This window comes from Mesoplodon bidens (genome assembly GCF_964165515.1).
Source record: "Mesoplodon bidens genome assembly, chromosome: 17".
Lineage (NCBI taxonomy): Eukaryota > Metazoa > Chordata > Mammalia > Artiodactyla > Ziphiidae > Mesoplodon > Mesoplodon bidens.
Window position 1 is genome coordinate 10615941 of NC_138174.1, and position 16901 is coordinate 10632841.

The 16901-nt window shown below is 42.7% G+C and overlaps 1 long non-coding RNA gene across 1 annotated transcript in view; it reads right to left on the reverse strand.

The window, feature by feature from the left end:
• Positions 1 to 8810: 8810 nt before the first annotated feature.
• The window catches only part of LOC308604840, a 228571-nt gene continuing 220480 nt past the window's right edge, over positions 8811 to 16901 (reverse strand). Inside the window, exon 3 of the long non-coding RNA XR_014013560.1 lies at positions 8811 to 8972. This is a non-coding gene — a long non-coding RNA (uncharacterized lncRNA). The remainder of the gene's footprint in view (positions 8973 to 16901) is intronic.

The following is a 16901-nucleotide window of genomic DNA, read 5'->3' on the forward strand; positions in this document are numbered from 1 at the left end:
AGTAAATTGATTCAAGTTGCACTTCACATTGGGTAGAAAAGAAATATATACTCTTTCTGGTCCATTTGCCCAGCAGTAGATACTCTTTGGATGGAGTGAATAACTAATCATACAAATTCTAAGTAGAGCACAAAATGCTCTCTTCAAAGCAATGTATGTTGACCATATCACTAAGTCTCGAATATCTTTAATCTATCACTCTATTAGGAACTGGAGTTAAAGGAAATCAATTGCCTGTGAATTACAAGGTAAAATTTGCTTTGTTAGATATTATTAATTCAAAAAAATTCCAGCCTATTTGGAGAGATTTCAGTTGAAGGCAAGTAGTGCCTTTTGGCCATTTTCTTCTTACTTTAGACCGCAGGCACTTAAGTGTAAATCTATTAATGAACAATTGGCATTCCTAAAAGCTTATTACATCTAAAAGCTTAAGACTATCCATGTGCCTTCTTCCTATCAGCACAGTTCCCTTTCATTTTATTCATGTATATTTCTTTTAGAACTAGAAATTCCTAGCCAATGAAATCATTTTATTTCTTTCTCAGAGGAACTGTGAGTGAGAAGAAAATTGGTTCCATGTAGTTTGTAGTCATGTGCTCAGCTGGCACTTCACATTGTGCTGGGCAGCAGAGCTCTGTCTGACGTACAGAAAATCATGCTAAAAAAAAGCTGACCTGCCCTAGACGCAGAAAGACAGTGTGGCTCAAATACCACACGATATTCCAGGTCTCACTGAAGGTCCCTGAAAAAAGACCATGTGTCCAGCCCTCCATACACTGTCACACTGGCCCTGTGGCCAAAGCCACCTCAGTCTTCATCAAGAGTAACCATGAAGGAACGGTGACACCAAACAAGACTAGGGCACTGAGAGTGCTTTAGAACACCAACTCTCCCACCTGCTCCGGGGCGATGCTGACAGCAGACCCAGGAGCCACCGGGCCATCCTCTCTGTACCCTTCATCCACTCTTTCTCTACCCCTCTTCATGCTCTCACACCACAGAGGACCTTCTTGTCTCAGAGGAAGCCAAGCGTCCTCACTCATTTATTCAACAACATTATTGAGCACCTCCTGTGGGCCAGGTTCAGCGAAGTGCTCAGAGTCAGCTCTTTACTGCAAGGGGCTCTTTATTTAGGAGGGGAGGTTGACATGGAACCACTGACAAAACACTGACTTAAATGCAATGCTAGAGGTTTGTTCAGTGTTGAGGACTCACAGAAAGGAGTGAACAATTATGCTTTGGAGGAGATGAGTGACCAGGGAAGAATAAGGATAAAGAGGTGCCAGAGCAGGCTGTAGAGGAAGACACGTACATTTTATCTAGGCTCGCAAGAAAGCATAGGAGTTTACTAATAAAGTAGTTCACACTCTGAATGATATAATCATTTTTCTGGATGTCCCACAAAAATCTCAAACTGAGCTCACTACCCCGAACCACCCACTGACCCACACTCAACCTGCTCTCCTAATTGATTTCCCCATATTGGCTTTTGGTATCATTAATCAACAACATCAGGTCTTGAAACTGGAGGCAACTTTGATTTCTGTGTCTCCTTTATACCTCCCATCCTAAGATCTCTGGGATGAATCCATTTTACTCAAGAAATGTCAACTTGACCCATCCCCTCATCTTCTTCTCCAGAGAAGCCCACGTCAACCTTCTCTTGGACTCATTACCGTAGACTCTTTACCACAAGTTACTTCTTAACAAGGAACAGATAACATATATTTTCGGCCTCCAGCTGTATTGAATGCCCCTCTGTGTACGCCCTGGGTAAGCCATGCTGCACCACTGGGTGTCCTGCACTGATCATGCCCCTACCTTAGTTCCTGCATTCTGCTGTAGAGTGTGTGTGTGTATATGTGTGTGTGTGCGCGCGCATGTGCGTGTGTTCGCGTGTGTGCACATAGGCTTGCAGCCTGGAAATTCCTTTTTGCTTTAATGCAACCCCCCTGAGTGGCCTTTTCATGTGGAAAACTCCATCATTCTAATCCACTGCTGTGTGTATACTTTTTCTGACCTCTCTTACCCATACCTTTAATGGAATACAGCACAATGAATTGTAAGGAGTTATTTGAACAAGGTGAACACAGTAGGATACAAGTAGAAAGTAACTTGATTTTTTTTTTATTACTGCCTTTTAAACTTGCTCTTTTGAATGTTTTTTTCCCCTTATTCCCTTATGTAATCTTGGAGTGATCCTATAGCTTTTACAGCATTCTCGGGTATTAACAAATTGTGTAGGCTTGCAGAAACGAGAAGTGTAGACACATCTACTATCAATAATTGATTCTGTCATTCAACAGAAAGCACAGGGGGCTGGGAGTGGCAGTAGTGAGTTCAGAGAAAAGTTCCTGTGTCACGTGGCTAATGTGGTTGTATCCTGAGGTCAAGGCCAATTGTTCATGTCCAGCAACCACATGTTGTCTCTTTCATTTGTGGGGTTTTGGTGGGGTCTTCAGAGAACCACCCTGCTTGTCCTCTGCCACTTGGACCATCTTACTATCATTCCCTGAACAAGCTAAGCTTCTCCCAGCTGGCCATGAATGACCCCTTCACCCCAGCTTCTGACCATCCACCCAGCAGGATCTATCTCTGTTGGTCACCTTGCCTCACAGATAATCAACTCCACAGAAGGTTTTTCAAAATAAACTTTTAATTTTAGAATAGTTTTAGATTTATGGAAAAGTTGCCAAGATAATAGAGTTCCCACGTACCTCACATCTAGTTGCCCTTTCTGTAAACCTCTTACATCAGTGTGGTATGTTTGACACAACCAATGAACCAATATTTACACTTTATTATCAACTAAAGTCTATACTTTATTCAGTTCCTTTTTTTTTTTTTCCACCTAGTGTCCTTTATCTGTTTCAGGATCCCTCATTAAATTTAGTCCTCATGTTTCCTCAGGCCCCCTGTTAGCTGTGAAAGGTTCTCAGCCTTCTTTGGTTTTGATGAGCCTGCTGATTTTGAGGCATATTGGTCAAGTATCTGGTAGAATGTCCTTAATTGAGGACATTCGTGATTACATTGGAGTTACCGGTTTTGAGGAAGAAGATCACACACAAAGTGCCATTCTCATCACATTATATCAAGAGTATACACTGTCTACATGACCTTCACTGTTGATACTGACCTTGATCAGTTGGCTGACGTAGTGTTTGTTCAGTTTCTCCACTGGAAAGTTAGTCTTTATGTTTCCCGCCTTTCAACACTGTACATTTTGGAAAGAAGTCATTATGGGCAGCCCATATTGAGGGAGTGGGGAGTTATGGTCTACCACTCTGAGGACAGAGTAGCTACAGAAATTATTTTTCCCACACAGCTTCTTCTACATAGGTGGGCTGTCAATTATTGGTCTCTGAATTTGGGGCCTCTGCCCCCTAAACTCTAGGGAAAGTTGTATTCAGTGTCCTGTTATACTGTCACAGTTCAGTGGTTCTGAAAGTGTGGCCCTGGACCAGCAGCATCAGCATCTCTGGAGAGTTTGTTGGAAATGCAAATCCTCAGCCCCCACCCCAGACCTTCTGAATCAGAGACTCTGGGGCTGGGGCCCGGCAGTCTGTTTTATCAAGTCCAACACCTGGTTCTTTCTTTTTTTCCAACACCTGGTTCTGATGCAAGCTGAAGTTTGAATACCACTGTGGTTAACAGTTTATGTGTACTCTACCCTGAAATCCCATCAGCCAGCCTAGCACATAACTTGACACAGGGTAGGAGCTCAAAAATGAGCTGCAGGGCTTCCCTGGTGGCGCAGCGGTTGAGAGTCCACCTGCCGAGGCAGGGGATACGGGTTCGTGCCCCGGTCCGGGAAGATACCACATGCCGCAGAGCGGCTGGGCCCGTGAGCCATGGCCGCTGAGCCTCCGCGTCCGGAGCCTGTGCTCCACAATGGGAGAGGCCACAACAGTGAGAGGCCCACGTACCGCAAAAAAAAAAAAAAAAAAAAAAAAATGAGCTGCAATTTTCTTCTATTTTATTCTCTGTCATTGAAATTGCACTCTTTTTTTTTAATGTCTTTATTGGAGTATTATTGCTTTACAATGGTGTGTTAGTTTCTGCTGTATAACAAAGTGAATCAGCTGTACATATACATATGTCCCCCATAACTCCTCCCTCTTGCGTCTTCGTCTCATGGGTGGGGTTGTGTTCCTGTCTTCCTAGTTGTTTTGGCATAGGGTGTCCAGCACTGTAGCTTGCTGGTCATTGAGTGGAGTTAGGTCTTAGCATTGAGATGGAGATCTCTGAGAGAGCGTTCGCAGTTTGATATTACATGGGGCTGGGAGGTCTCTGGTAGATGAATGTCCTGAACTCGGCTCTCCCACCTCAGAGGCTCAGGCCTGACACCTGGCTGGAGCACCAAGACTCTATCATCCACCCGACCAGTTACATGGGGAGTTTCTTGCCTTTTGGGAGGTCTGAGGTCTTCTGCCAGCGTTCCGTAGGTGTTCTGTAGGAGTTGTTCCACATGTAGATGTATTTCTGATGTATTTGTGGGGAGGAAGGTGATCTCTGCGTCTTACTCCTCTGCCATCTTGAAGCTCCTCCACTGTCTTAGTTTTTAAAGGTGATATTAGCTCCTTGCTGTTGTTGGGCCTTGGGTGCTTCCCCATCTTTTATGAGTTCCTTCAATTCTGCTCATACCTCTTATTAAAATCTCTTTAGTTAAAACTTTTTGAGTATGCCATCTATATCCTATCAGAACCCTGATGGATACAGTGCCCTCAGATTTTATTCATTTTTGTCAAGGACTGCAAATGGAACACTTTTTTCCAAAGAAGAAAATTACTAATGATGTGCTTTTAGGCTTTGGTTATTTGAGTGTGAAGAACCTCCCAGTACTGTTCTGAAGAAATAGCTGGATTTATTGTCTGTGTACATTATGTGTGCCAGAATTATGCCCAGTCCATTGTACACTATCCATTTAATTCTCAAAATAATAATCATGAGGTTTTATTATTTCAATTTTACTGGAAATCAAAGCTCGGAAAAGTTGTGACTTGCATCATATTACAAAGCTAGAAGAAACGGTAGCACTGGGACTGGAGCATCTGTATGATGACAAACCAGGGTCCTTCAGGCCCTTGTAGTCCCCAGGCATTGTCCCTTTGCATAGGTGACACTGCAAATAGTCCACAGGAAGGGGGTTACTGGCCAGTCTGAGGCAGAGGACGAAGCCCTAGAGATATCTGCAACACAGCTTCTGCTTCATGTACAGGAACAGAGAATTTAGCAGGGGTCTGACAGCGCTACAGTGAAGGACAGGGTGGGGAGAGAGATTAGAAGTCAAGGTCAAGGGCACAAAGAGTCACAAAAAGTGTGTGTGTTTAGGATTAGGCTGTAAACTCAGAAGGAACTTGTGTAATATTTATAGATGAAGAGGAGGACAAAAATAGACCCTGTTGCAATTCAGTTTCCACAAAAGAGGCAGTTAGGAGAGACAAATATAAGGATGGTATCAGTTAGCATTTGGAGAGTGAGTGAGATTAAGCTAATTTGTCAACTCTCCTTGCTGAGGCTTCTTTCTCTAGCCTAGTTGCCCCTGGGCAGATGATGGCAGTCACTAGAATATGCCAAGACAGCACGTCCAGGGAAGCAATGCCAGATGGAGGCTGTAATCATTATCCCACTAATTAATGGCATTTCTTCTCCTGAGTACAAACGCCAGCCCCTAAAAAGGGAACAGTGGATCTCAACTCAAAGTCTCCACTGAGTATGGCAAGACTTTGCCTTCCATAAATAGCATCCATAAGAACCTGCCTTGAAAAACACCTTTTAGTGAGTGGTTCATATAGTCATAAATAAACAAATGCCTGTTGAATAAGAGGGAATGGGAATTGTAGCTAGATTGAAACATCACCTTCCTGATTACAGGGCACTGAAATTGTGACACTTCATCCCAACTCTGTGGTTTGTGCCAGGGAGACCGTGGTAAAAAGCCCTCGCGGAGCTCATCACACTGCAGCAGGAGGGTTAGACAAGATAGAAGTAAACTTTCACAACACAGTAGGTGCCATAAAGGAAACAAACAAAATAGGATGGAGAATAGTATGGCAGTCAAAGCCCTCGGAGGAAGAAATATTTGGGCACAGACTTAGAGGAGTAAAAAAAATACACACACACACACACAGAAACTGCCCATTCAAAATACACCAGCAAAGTTTTTCAGGTGGAAAGAGCAGTCAGGGCAAAAGTATGGATTTGGGAAGGTTCTTGGTACTTTCGAGTTCATGGCCTGAGCACAGAGTGCAAGAAGGGAGAGGGCAGGAGATGAAGCTGGAACGAAGGGTCAATTTGAGACCACGTGTGAGCCCTGGAAGAGCCCTGGGCCTCCCGGCACCATGATTCTACGAGGCCATCTGGCCCCGGGTTTCAGAAGGTGGATGCACTTTCTTTGTTTGCTGGGGATCAGGTTCTGCTCCTGGCAGGCTGTCGGTAGAGCTCTCACTTGGCAGGTACAGGCTCCCTTGACTTCATAAAGGCACAGCCTGTAGTCAAGAATTTCCAAATGTGATTAAAATGAAACTGCCATGGAAGTCAGGCTTGGCCGCCTGTCTCTCAGGTACTGAGAAGGAAGAGCGCCTTCCGGACCTGGCAGGTAACCTCAGTGACATTGTTTGGAATAGATTTAGGAAGGGCTGCCAGGTAGACAGGAGATTTCAGTAACTGTGCAGCCAAATTAGTAATTAGAAGGACTGGGTACTGGGGATGCACCATGGAAAACTTCCTGACTCTCAATGGTCGGAGTCATTGAGATAAATGAGCTCTGAAAACAGTGCTTCATTTGAGAAGGAGCACATACTTCATGATTAACTCCAGATGACCACACTCCCCGGAGACTGAGCAAACCCTGTTCCTGGAAATCAGTAAACGATAACTTCTCAATAGCACTTTGGGCCAGTTCAGCCCTTGAACTGTTCAAAAGAGGGAAGAATTGGCCCAAAATGTCCTATATCAGCAGAGAAGCAGAGATAAAATACATTTTCCTGGATAGTTTTAGTTTGGATCCAAGGTCAGCAGACCAAATCACTACAATTTCCTTTCTCAGTGGTTAGTCATGCCATGGAAGAGATGGTTCCAGAAGGATAAACAAAGGTAATGCTTTAAGTAAACAGACTGTACCTGCTCGTGAGAGTAATGACAGTCCACAGCCCGCACGGCGACAGCCCGCTTCCTCTGTGGCTGGTTTTAATTGAAACCGACAGAGCTGTGGAGCTGGCTGGGTTTTGCATAAATCATCATCGGTAATACACTTTCAAGGGTAATCACGACATTAATATACCAAGCAGGAAGTGAAATAATTAAAATTTAGCATAGTGAGGTATTGAAGTTTCCAAAATTAATCTGAAGCACCTTTCCTCAGTACAAATGAGCAATTGCTTCGATCCATAGAAAAGGACATTCAAAGAAATACTGCATTACATAGTCCATCAGAAACAAAAGAAATTCCACTCTTCTTCCTCTGCTGCAAATCATCTGCTTATATTTTAATTCCTTTTCCTTTCTTCTCTGGTGGTGCAAGGTTTTTTTTGTTGTTGTTGTTTTAAATTTGTTTTACCTGCCTTTAAGCTAAATATGTGTCAAAAAGCCATGTAGATTAGAAATCACGCAAATTTGCGAGTGTTAGAGAGAAAAACTGTCCCCTTATGATCTTTAGGAAGACAGTTCCAGCCCAGAGAGTGAACATGGACATGTACAACAGGGAGAAACCTAGGGTGATAAACATCTCACTTCAGTATATCTGCTTAGAAGGTAATGAAGTATCCAGGCTGGATCCCATAGTGAGCCACAGGGGTAAGACACTCAGTGGCTCACTTGTTCTGATGGAGTAAGCATCTTTAATGCTTGATGCTTTAAAAGATGATAAGCAAAAACCTCCCCGTCATAATATGTAATCTCATATGCAGGCAGCTTCAGAACAGCAATATTTTGCAGGGGACCACACCCCTGTGTTCCAAGTCCAGGAATACCTTGACCTAGAAGCACAAAAATAGCAATCAGACATTGAGAAGGGGCTCCCTCCAATGGGCAAGATCCCGGTACCCAGACAGCATCCCAGCTAAATGCCAACCCTCCTCTGAGCTGTAAAGCAGGGTAAAGTCAGCCTCTGTAAGTTAGGAGTGACTTACCTCTTAACTCACATTGGTGTTATTTCTTTTCTCCTCAATATCACACCTTCCATTGGGAGTTAGGGGCCTAGGAGTATCTGGAGGAAAAAGTGGTACTGAACTCCCGTCACCCTTGTGATAATTACTTGAACAGGCAATTTCATCTAGACTTCACTGACGAGAGGGGACACAAAGAAGAATGTCCAATGGTGGAATATCAGACACTGGGGAAGGTGAATTAGCAGTGAGACATGGGGTAGTGCCCCATGCCTCTTACATCACATTGTTCAAATCATACTCCCCATGCTGTTTGTATGTAAAGCCAATTCTTAGGACTTACCATTTGAAGCAAACACTGCCATTTCCTACATTAAAAAATTCCCTAGTGGGTTTGGTCACCCTCAAGTGATGGGATATGCAAGAATAAGTGTAGAGTGAGGAGAGTTGTCTCCCCTCCAGGACATGTGCAAAGTGCCCTATTTATAAATGACTATGATGGTACAGCAAGAGACATTTGCTTCCAGATTTTATTTTGGCTTTGATCAGGTTGAATTTTGATAACTTTGTCATCAAGCATAATTAACAAAATAATGTAATTATGGAATACATGGCACAGGTGAAACTTAATTATTTGGACTCCCAGGAAATGAGCTCTTACAAGCAAAGTAGCAACTTGAAGGAGGATCAGGAAACCGTGTGTCATCCTTCTCTGATTTAGCGGTGATGCCATCTGTACTGGGCTGAATCCAAGCAAGCAGCCAGCCAGCCAGGAGGCTAAATGCAGGAGCAGTGGGTTGCAACCCCAGGGAACATCTGGTCCCTTGAGCAGCCAAGGCAGTTCCATAAATGGTGAGAGCGGTGGGCCTTCAGAGAAAACATAAAAAATGAAAAGTTTAACATTTTCTCCTGCCAGCTAACCTTCCCTACTTTGGCTCTCTCTCTCTCAAAAATATAAGGCAGAGCCTATTATAAAATAGTTGCCTTAGACTGTTTGTGTCCCCCCAAATGCATATGTTCAAACCTAATCCCCAATGTAATGATACTTGGAGGTGGGGCCTTTGGGTGATTAGGTTACAGGAGCAGAGGAGTAGAGCCTTCATGACGGGGGTTAGTGCTCTTATAAAAGAGACCCTAGAAAGCACCTTGGCCTCTTCCTTTGGGTGAGAACACAGACACATGAGAACAAGGAAGCAGGTGCTCACCAGACACTGTACCTGCCGGCACCCTGAATTTGGACCTTCCAGCCTCCAGAACCGTGAGAAGTAAAGGTCTGTTATTTCAGTCACCCAGTCTGTGGTATTTTGTTACAGCAGCCAGAACAGACTTAGACAGTAGTGATTAGGGAGGTAAAGTTCTCTAGTAGACAATGCATAATTTGAGAACAGGAACTGGCACAATGCATGACACCAAGTTACTGTTCAATTTAATAAGTGAATTTACTTATTAGTTCTGCGCCAACTTGGGTCTGGACTGAGGAATGACTCCTTACAAAGACCAGACCCAGAGATTACAGAGAGTTCCGAGTTTTTCCTCCCCTCAAACCAGGGAATTTTAGAAGCTGCTTCAGAGGCTGAGTCCTCAGGGGATAGTCCCAAAGTAGGCAGCTGGACAGAGATGGCAAGTGGGGGATCCCGGCATGTGTTTGCCATCAGATAAAATTAACATTTGTTCACTATGGAGAACAGTATGGAGGTTCCTTAAGAAACTAAAACTAGAGCTACCATATGATCCTACAATACCACTCCTAGGCATATATCCAGAGAAAATTCAAAAAGATACATGCACCCCAATGTCCATAGCAGCAGTATTTACAATAGCCAGGACATGGAAGCAACCTAAGTATCCGTCGACAGATGAATAAAGATGTGGTACACACACACACACACACACACTCACACACACACTCACACACACAATGGAATATTACTCAGCCATAAAAAAGAATGAAATAATGCCATTTGCAGCAACATGGATGGACCTAGAGATTATCATTCTAAGTGAAGTAAGTCAGACAGAAAGAGAAATATATGATGTCACTTATATGTGGAATCTAAAAAAAATGATACAAATGAACTTATTTGCAAAACAGAAATAGACTCACAGACATAGAAAACAAATTTAGCATTACCAAAGAGGAAGTGGGGGAGGCATAAATTAGGAGTTTGGGATTAACATATACACACTACTATATATAAACTAGATTATAAAAAACAAGGACCGGGCTTCCCTGGTGGCGCAGTGGTTGAGAGTCCGCCTGCCAATGCAGGGGACACGGGTTCGTGCCCCGGTCCGGGAAGATCCCACATGCCGCGGAGCGGCTTGGCCCGTGAGCCATGGCCGCTGAGCCCACGCGTCCGGAGCCTGTGCTCCGCAACGGGAGAGGCCACAGCAGTGAGAGGCCCGCGTACCACACACAAAAAAAAAAAAAACAAAAAAAAACAAGGACCTACTGTATAGCACAGGGAACTATATTCAGTATCTTGTAATAACCTATAATGGAAAAGAATCTGAAAAAGAATATATATATAAAGTCATATATATATGACTGAATCACTTTGCTGTACACCTGAAACTAACAAAACATTGTAAATTATACCTCAATAAAAATAGTTTAAAAACAGTTTTAAAAAATTAACATTTGTGCCAAAATTTGAAGTAGTAACTCACTTCAGTTTATGCAGACAGCAGAGGTACATAGAATATGGAAAAAGAATAAGCAAAGTGCCAGGTATCTTTGGAGCATTCGTTGAAGCCTATTCATGTAGGATGCAAATGAGTTTTTCTTTGGGTTTTGATCTTAAGTTTCACCTCAAAAGGAAAATGCCTTTTTATTTGGCTTGTTTGCAATTATTTTTAAACTTATTTTGTAAATATTTTATAATATTTAAAACAGTATATAATGAGGACTCTATGCCTCTTGCAGCAGAAAATAATTAATAGTACTTGGCACTTAATGGCACTTTTCATCATTAAATCTCTTTGTAGACATTAATTAAGGAAAAGATACTTCATCTTTTTAAAGTTGGTGTTAGACTCCTGTCAGTGCATTTCATGAATATTGGTTGTAACGGTAAGTGAAATATTTAGAATCCAAAATACAATCTGCCAAAGTTTTGCTTCAAAGGTAAAAATAAGCCTTCGTATGTTTTCCATTATACTTTGCCCCTTTGAATAGGTTTGTAAATAACTTTTATTCATGGCTCTGTCTTAAAATAAGTTTTTTCTTTGATTATAACTACTGCGATGCCATATTAAAAAACAAGTATTTTATGAAGTATTTTGAATTCTTCAAATGTAAAAGCTTCACGAATAAAGGCACCAAAAGTACTCATGTTCATGGAGAAACACTCGTTCAGTTGGCAAAGTCAGAGCCGCCCCCTGCTTTTCTTCCCTGGAAAGTAGAGGTTCATTTGGTGAGAGATGATCTGTTTAGTCGTTCTCCCTCCTCCGCCTACAGGGACAAATGTGTTCATCTCCAGGGCCAAACTCACGGCCTTGTTTCAGTGGTCCTCTTCTTCCAGAAGTCTTTCTGTCCATTTGTTTCCAATGCCTGGAATATTTAAGATAATCCTTTCATCATATAATTTGAAGCAATAAACATTGCCTCCTACTTCTCATATAAAATAGTTGCCTGCAGGCCAGGATCCTCATTTTTCTTCATTTCCATCCTCACTTGTGTTTACGTCCTTCACTTCTATCTTGGAGACGAGCTCCTGTCTCAGCCAACCTCATTCCTCCATCAACGTAAGTGCTTCCGTTTAATTCCTCCAGTAACCAACTTCTTAAGTTTGTCATTCACATCTCTCTCCCTACTCATTCTTTGCAGGCATTCTTTAAATGCAAACCTAATCTGTTGAATGCATCCCCCCTAGGTACCATCTCGCTCTCTCTACGTGTCGGGCTTCCCACAAGAGCAGCCTTCCATATGAGCAGCCTGCGTCGTCGTCTCCAGTTTCTCTGCTCCCAGTTATTCTTGAAATAACACCAGCTGCTTTCTGCCCTCACAACCCCACTCCTTGCCACCCCATGAGGCAAACCAGCCATCACCTACCTGCCGACTCCATGAGGTACCTTCCACCTAGCATCTCCTGCCTGGGCTCCTTCAATATCATTCCTCCTGGTTCTCCATATACATGCTCAAGGCTCCTTTTCAGTCTTTTTCAGGGTTCTCATCTCCCTGAATGTTAGTGTTTCCAAGAATTCTTTCCTATGAATTCTAACCGCTGTCTTCATCCTCTCTGAGGGACTCCATCAATCCTAGGCTGCAACTGCATCTACATGTTCTGGCCCGTTCTGCTCTGTTTTCCAACATCCTGTTTCCTTTGCCTGGGGTGTCATTCATTCTTGGTGAGTCTAAAGAGAACTGCTTATCAATCTTCAAGACCCAGTTCAAAGAAAATTCTCAAATGTCCTTTCTTTCTTTGTTCCAACCTCCACTTCCCCCAACCCTGACAGAATAAGTTGTTCCCTCCCCAGCGCTCGCACGGCACCTTATATGATTTTGCCTATGTGTGAATGAATGTGTGTGTGTGTGTGTGTTAATATGTCTATACCTGAAGATTTGTCAAGGAAAGGGATTCCAGCTTAATTGTCTTTGAATTCTCAGCACATAGAATAGTTGCAATAAGTCAGACTAAGATGACTTTCATATTAGAGGATGGGAGAGAATAATAATGTGGATTTGGTTCAAGGTTACTTTTTCTTTGTTTTACTCCCAAAGCAGCTAATGAACAATGCAAAGGTTATAAATAAGACAAGGACACTGGGAGTGAATGTAGCTCCCATTGCTTCTCTTTGTATCTTACAGAGATATGCCCAATTTTTGGTGGCACTGGCAGGCCACACAAAGTGAGACATCTGTCATGTCAGAGAAATGGAGAACTGTAATTTTTTTATGTCCACAGCCATGTCAGCACCCAGAAATATCTTTTTCCACTATATAAGAAAATAATTTTGCAGCTCAACTAAGTAACATCTAGCTTAATAGCCAGGGTCCTAGCCTCAAAATGCTTGTCATGACAGTACTGGGTCAAACTTTGTCTATGCTTGTACATTAGGGCCTAAGAATTTTCATGTTTGTCCATTTATCAGTTTTTCATGGCCAGGCCAGGCTTATGTGATTGTCACAAATATTGAATGATTAGTTAGCAAATGAGTAAATGACCATCTGGTTAAAGTAACGCGTTGACTGTGTAATCCATTGCCCAGTCACCCAGTGACAGAGGGGGTGTCTCAGACACACTGGGTATAACTAGTAAAAGCTTCTTAGCATGAATTACTTGAGATAAGCAGTTATCTGAGATAACCTAGGGACCTGAGTCCAAGAAGACTGACTGAGTTTGAGGAATGACATTTGCTTTTTCTTTCTCTCACTGTAATTCTGATATTCCATTATATTTTTAGACTGTGGTAATATGAATGATGACTTATCTTGATTCCATTAAGAAACCCCCTTGTGAAGGATTTAAGAATAGAGTGGATGAAGGTACGTGTGTATGTATGTATGTAAATTCATTCAGAGGAACTCAAAATTCATTCTGTTTAAATTGAACTTTATTACCTAAGAATTCTATTTTATATAGTATCTCTTTTGCATACAGAATAGGTGCATTGCTACTGGTAACTTCAACAAGGATTTAATAACAACATGGCCAAATATCTCTAGGGAATACAAGAGAAATATAGTTATCTAAATAACAAACGTATATGAACAGACTTCTATGTACCAAGTGCTATGAAAGACTGGTCTTCAGATTCTAGGAACTTACAAATGTGTTGATAAGGCAAAATATATACATGTGAAACATTAGGGAAGAGTATATATAATCTTGTGTTAGATTATGTGATTCAGATGAAATTCAACAGAATAAGAATGATGTGTGAGAACACCATGGACCAGCACATTATTGGAGGAGCAGTAGACAGTTCTGGGTTTAACTCTACCAGTTAATTTTAACCTTAGGCAGGGCTTAATTCATTTCTAAGCCAAGTTTTTCTTAACTGTAGGAGTAATTCATTTCTTCTACAAACTTGCCTGTTCTGCACCCTCCAGAGTTTTCATCCATGCAGTGTTGGCATCAGTCAGAGTAGGTGAGGCAATATGAATGCATAAGTATTTGACTTGTTTATGATGGTTATGACCAAATCATAGAAAGATGCACATCACCTCTTCCCAAGAGGTGTGTGTACACTCAGACTCAGCTCAACTCCTGTACGAAAAACCCAAAGTCCCCTTCTTTGAGATCTGCTGCTTTGTCATCCAAACTCCTCCAAAATCTGTCTCTCAACCTTCTCCCAATTTTGAAGCAAATATGACTACACATTATTCCCCTTTGATTATTATTTATTTTTCACTTGCAAGTGTAAAATTATGACCACGATGTGGAGCCAATCATGTGAAGATAGGGGAAGTGTTTCTCAGAGGAAGAAGCAGCAAGTTCAAAGCTCTGAGGCAGAAATGAGTGGGGCTTGTTCAAGGTAGAGAAAACAAGCCAGTATATGTGGGATTTGGAGGGTGAGGGAGTCAGTGATGGGGCGTCGGGGTGGGAGAGGCAGGCAGCAGTAGATCAAGCAGACAAGTTAAGACATAGGGATTTCTTCTAGGAGCAATACAAAGCCCTGGGAGATTTAAGCAGTGAGGTGACTTGACTAGTTTCCCAATTCACTCTTACTATTGGGTCTTCCTAAGAGGGGCAAGAGCGAAAGCATGGAACCAGTCAGGAGACTGTTTCCATATTCTCAGCTGAAGATGATGAGTTTAGCCTGAGGTTATGGCAGTGGACTTTAAACAAATGGAAGGACTCGAGATCTATTGAAGAGAGAGATTAAAAGCACATTTCCAACAAGTGTGATGCATTTAAGGAATGGAAAGGCCAGTGTCCCTGGGAACTGAGCCAGGAGAAGAGGGATGGGAGGGTGAGGTCTGAGCAGTAAGCAAAGATCCTGTCAAAGACACCACGTTAGGGAACGGTGTTGTCACGTTTGGCAGAATCTGCTGTCAAATTAAATGTGGGAGGGCAAAGGGAAAGAGATTAACCAAAGATGGCTCATTTCCAGGTCTGCGGCCAGAGCAGCTCAGTAGCTGCTGATAGCACTTACTAAGAAGAGGAAGCCTTGGTGAAGAGTAGATCTGGGGAGGTGGAATCCAGGGTTCTGTTTTAGAGGTGATAAGACAGCAATAGTAAGTGCCTTGTACGGCTGTTGGACCACCTGGACGGCCAGAGGCATATACAGCACTTTACCAATGAGTCTTGTACATGGTTAGAACTCAGAAAGCTTTGTTACTTTCATTGTCAACATTACTATTCATATAACTATCTCCATCAACTAAAAAGCTTACTAAAAGGCAGCCCCATTTTCCCATGACCTCACTATCCGTCATTTACAGGCAACAACAGTGAAAGATGCGTTGTGCAGAAAATGTCAGTTGGTTCCTCTCCCTTCTGCACATGCAGTCATTATTTTGTAAATGGAGAGGACGTGGAGGAGAGGCAAATGAAATTTACAAAGCGCCTCTGGTATGATTTCTTTTTTTTTTTTTTCATGAAGATTAAGGGTTTTCCACAGATGGCTTACATTCTTTCCATCATTAGTTAAGCCCATCTTAGTGGAAGTTCTACTTAGGAAAATATCTGAGAAAGGCAGACCAATTTGACTATGCAGACAGCTTTACTTCATATAAAATCAGAGTATCTGTTTGAAAGGAATTAGAGGTGGAAGAAAAGAACTGGGAATTTCCTGCCTCCTTCCTCATCTGCCCTCACAGCCGCCCCTCCCCCCGCCAGTTGATAAACAGTCACCCTCTTGACACATCTACACGCCGGGAAAGGAGCAGCAGCATAGAAAATAATTGCCACACACAACACATAATTTTCATTTGCCCTCAGGACATAAAATGCACCAGGATGCCTTCTGTGAGTTGGTTGAGGGGAAGCAATGATTTAGATCCTCACTCTTTATCAGCATCCCTGAAGCAGAAAGCAAAATAAATAACCAGTCCAATGGACATTACTTCTGCACAACGTGCCTCTAAACATAAAAGCTGCAAAGGACAAACATCTGTCTTTTTTTTTTTTTTTTTTTTTTTGCGGTACGTGGGCCTCTCACTGTTGTGGCCTCTCCCATTGCGGAGCACAGGCTCCGGACGCGCAGGCTCAGCAGTCATGGCTCACGGGCCTAGCCGCTCTGCGGCATGTGGGATATTCCCAGACCAGGGCATGAACCCATGTCCCCTGCATCGGCAGGCGGGACAAACATCTGTCTTGAATGTGGTGCTGGATTTGTCTGGGCGGTGGGTAGACACATGTGGATGTACTTGGCCATTCTTCCCAGGAGCCAGGAAGGAAGCATAGGCTGCGGGGAAATGTCACTGCAACTTTCTTAACGCCAGTGGCTCGTCAGAATGCCTGGGTGCCGCGTGCGACATCTCCGATGTTCCTCTGGCTGGCGGTCAGTTCCCAGAGTCACCAGATGAATTTTTCAGGCTGATTCTGATTCATCCAAAATCTTGGGTCTTCATATGGTTCACACTGGCTGATTGTTTGTCTGCCCTGCAAGAAGCTTAATTTATCATTTTTAATTGACAAGGAAATGTAAGAAGGGCTGGGAGTCATCGAAAATGCTACTAGGGACAGGTCTGTTCCCCAAAAGGGCATTTGGCTCTTAAGGAAGCACAGATAAGGCAGGCGTATTTGGGAACGTTTGTTGCTTTTTGTGATTGTGCCTCATTTCCCACATCACCTGTACATCATGCAAAGTGACATTTTCTCTGGTAATTACGCATTTTCTTTCAGC